Genomic DNA, 4,301 nt, shown 5'->3' with positions numbered 1-4,301 from the left:
CGGTCGAGGCTCTGGTCCATGACAAGGAGCTTGGTTCTTTGAGAGGAGCGCGCAGGACTTGGGTCCCTCAAAACGTTTGAGCGCGAGCGAAACACCCACTGGTCTGGCTAGCGGCAATCCGGCGAAGCTGGTTGGCGAGAAGCCGGTCGTGCGGCTGTTCATTTGATGAATGGTGGGCCGGGTTGATTGACCCGGCAGCCTTTGACTTAGTGTATGAAGCGTAAAGGAGCTTTGGCCCGTTGTGCTTGACAGCCGACAGCCAAAGCTAGATCTGTGGCTTTAGGGCGAAGAGGGGGACCGCGGCATCCTAACTTTATCAGGAATCACCAAGTAAGGCGGCGGGATGGCGACCGAGCCGGCCAGCCCCCGAGCCCCCGGGTCGAGCGAGTCGGACCGGTGGTCGAGTTCAGTGGTATAGTGATGCAAGGAAACAGGGACATAATAAATTTGTCGGCAAAAGGCAGCCACCGCTTCTTGTTCGGGAACCCCATAGTTTCATGCGTTTACAACAGGATACGATACATACGCTCGTGCGGCTAACTGTAAAATGGGCGGAGGAGTTCCGCGTTCCATGGCCGGGTCGTTTCTTTGTCGGTGGTGTCCTTCTTGCGCTTCCTTGACTTGGGCGCGTCGATGAGGTAGTAGGCGTTGCGGTCGCGCAAGGCCTTGCTCACGATGAATGGGCCCTCCCATGGAGGGGACAACTTGTGTCGTCCTGCCTGCTCTTGGACAAGTCGGGGGACGAGGTCACCCTCGCGGAACGCGAGGGGCTTGATCTTCTTGCTATGGTAGTGCCTAGGGCCTTGCTGATAAATGGCAAAGCGACTGAGCGCCAGGAGGCGTGCTTCTTCAAGTAGGTCGACGCCATCTTTGCGGGCTTCTCTGACTTCGGCTTCGGTGTACATCGCGACGCCCGGCGAGTCGAACTTGACATCGGTCGGGATGACGGCCTCGGCCCCGTAGATGAGGAAGAACGGGGTGAACCCAGTCGACCGATTCGGCGTGGTGCGTAGACTCCAGAGAACGGCTGGCAACTCATCGAGCCAGCTACCGGGTGAGCGGATGAGTGGCTCGACGAGTCGCGGCTTGATGCTGGACAGGATGAGTCCATTGGCCCGCTCGACCTGCCCGTTGGACTGCGGATGCGCAACGGAGGCCAGGTCGAGGCGGATGCCAGAGATGGAGCAGTATTGTTCGAGCGCGCCCTTGGCGAAGTTGGTGTCGTTGTCGGTGATGATGCTGTTTGGCATGCCCTAGCGCACTGCTATGTCTTTGATGAACCAGACGGCTGTTGGCCTGTCCAGTTTCTTGATTGGTCTTGCCTCGATCCACTTGGTAAATTTGTCCACTGAAACCAGCAAGTGTGTCATGCCGCCTCGAGCGGTTTTGAAGGGTCCCACCATGTCGTGTCCCCAGACCACAAAGGGCCAGGCGATCGGTATGGTGCGGAGTGCTGACGCCGGCTGGTGGTTGCGTTTGCTGAAGCACTGGCATCCCTCGCACCTGAGGACGAGCAAATTGGCATCTTCGAGGGCCGTGGGCTAGTAGAAACCATGGCGGAACGCCTTGGCCACCAGGGATCGTCATGCGGCGTGGTGCCCGCACTCGCCCTGATGTATGTCGCGGAGGATGTCGATGCCCCGTTCCTGCTCGACGCAGCACTGGAACACGCCGGTGGAGCTGCGCTTGACGAGCTCGTTGTTGATGATGTTGTAGGCGGACGCCCGATGCTGCTGCCAAGCTTTGGTCTCGTCCATGGGGAGAACCCCGTTCTCCAAAAATTCTGATATTGGGAGGGCCCAAGATGGAGCCGTAACCACGGCGAGGACGGCCACCAGGGTGGGTTCCGAGTCGGCAGCCCCCGGGCCGGGTTGAGCAGTCCCCGGGTCGGGTATGGCGACGGCCGGGTCTGGGACGATGGTGGTCGAGTTGAGCTAGGCAGCCCCTGGGCCGGGTTCAGCAGTCCCCGGGCCGGGTTGAGCAGCCCCCAGGCTGAGTTAAGGTGCGGCCGGGTTGTCTGGAACGTGGATAGACTCGGAGTCCAGTGATGGCTTGACGGACGGCTTGCGCAGGTGCTCGAGGGAGACGCCGGATGGGATGGCTTGTCGTGACGAGGCGATCTTGGCGAGCGTGTCGGCTGCTTCGTTCTCCGCACGTGGGACGTGGAGGAACTCGCAGCCCTTGAAGGATCTGGACGAGGGAGCAGTAGCTTGCCATGTTGGAGTCGCAGGCGTCCCATTCGCCAGAGCACTGCTGTACCACCAGGTCTGAGTCGTCGTAGCACAGGATGCGCCGGATGCCGAGTTCCTTGGCAAGCCGAAGGCCGTGCACAAGGGCTTCGTACTTGGCGACGTTGTTGGAGGCAGCAAAGTGGATCTGGAGCGCGTAGTGGAGCCGGCCGCCCTTCGGGGATGACAATACGATGCCGGCCCCTAAGCCGAGTCGCGTCTTGGACCCATCGAAGTGCATGCGCCAATGTGTCGAGTTGAGAGGCGGTGGCAAGTACTGGGTCTCGGTCCAGTCGACGAGGAAGTCGCCCAGGGCCTGAGACTTGATCGAGGTGCAGGGTTCATAGAGGATGGTGTGGCCGGCTAGCTGGATTGCCCACTTGGCAACCCGGCCAGAGGCGTCCCGGCACCCAATGATTTCTTCGATAGGCGTCGTGCTGACCACGGTGACAACGTGCTCTTGGAAATATTGCTTCATCTTCTTGGCGGTGAGGTACACGTCGTAACACATCTTCTGGTAGTGCGGGTAGTTCTGCTTGGAGTTGGAGAGCACTTCGCTCAGGTAGTAGACTAGGCTCTGGACGGCTTGGATCTTGCCCTTCTCTGGTCGCTCGACCACTAGCACCATGATGACCGCCCGCGGGGTTGTGGCTATGTAGAGCAATAGCGGCTCCTTGTCGGTCGGCGCGGCCAGGACTAGTGCGGTGGAGAGCATGCGCTTGAGATCTTGGAAGGCCTCGTCTGCCTTGCTGTTCCATTCGAACGGGCTCGTCTTCTTCATCCGCTGGTACAGGGGCAGCGCCCTCTCGCCCAGTCGGCTTAGGAACCGGCTCACCGAGGCCAAGCACCCGGTGAACTTCTAGACATCGCGCAGCTGAGCCGACTTGCGCATGCGCTCGATGGCCTTGATTTTCTCCGGGTTCGCCTCAATGTCGCGTTCGGAGACGAGGAAGCCGAGTAGCTTTCTGGTCGGAACACCGAAGACGCATTTTTCCGGATTAAGCTTGACCTTGTATTCGCAGAGGTTGAGAATGTTTCCTTCAAATCGTCGAGAAGTGTGAGGTGCTACTTGGTATTCACCATGATGTCGTCCACGTACACGTGGATATTGCGGCCGAGTTGCGGCAGTAGGCATTTCTGCATGCAGCGCTGGAAGGTGGTGTCGGCGTTCTTCAAGCCAAACGACATGGTGACGTAGCAATACGCCCCGAAGGGCGTGATGAAGGACATCTTCAGGGCGTCGGCCGGGTCTAGCTTGATCTGGTGGTAGCCGGAGTAAGCGTCCAGGAAGGACAGGAGCTCACACTCGGCGGTCGAGTCGATGACTTGGTCGATCTGCAGGAGGGCAAACGGATCCATGGGACAGGCCTTGTTGAGGCTGGTGTAGTCGATACACATGCGCCAGATCTTGTTCTTCTTCAGGATGAGGACTGGGTTGGCCAGCCACTCGGGGTGAAACACTTCCATTATGAAGTCGGCCGCCAGAAGCTTGGCGACCTCTTCACTGATGGTTCTTCTCTTCGGAAAATCATCATAGAGGTTGACGGACGGGCTTGGTGTCCTTGCGGACGTGAAGTTTGTGCTCGGCGTACTTCCTCGGGATACCCGGCATGTCCTTGGGGGTCCGTGCGAAGATATCCCGATTCTCACGGAGGAAGTCGACGAGCTCGCCTTCCTATTTGTTGTCGAGGTGGGCGCCTACGACAACGTACTTGCTGCAGCTGGGGTCTTCTGGGTTGAAATTCACTTTCTTGATCTCCTTGGAGGGCTTGAAGGCGGCCTCGTCGTCCGGGTCTGGGGTCGGGATCGACGCAGCGGAGGCCTCGCCTGCCAGGGCGACAATCCCATCGAGCTGGCACCGCTCCTCGGCAATGACCAGCGACTCGGCCAACTTGGCGCCGTCTCGGGCGCACTCCAGGGACTTGCGGTAATCGCCAATGATGGTGATGAGGCCCTTGGGACCCGGCATCTTCATCTTCAGGTACGCGTAGTGGGGAACCGCCATGAATTTGGTGAGCGCGGGCCGGCCCAGCAACGCGTGATATGCGCTGGACAGGTCCACCACTTCGAACC

Source organism: Triticum dicoccoides, chromosome 3A (genome assembly GCF_002162155.2).
Source record: "Triticum dicoccoides isolate Atlit2015 ecotype Zavitan chromosome 3A, WEW_v2.0, whole genome shotgun sequence".
Classification (NCBI taxonomy): Eukaryota; Viridiplantae; Streptophyta; class Magnoliopsida; order Poales; family Poaceae; genus Triticum; species Triticum dicoccoides.
Note: the sequence above shows the minus strand (reverse complement) of the source record.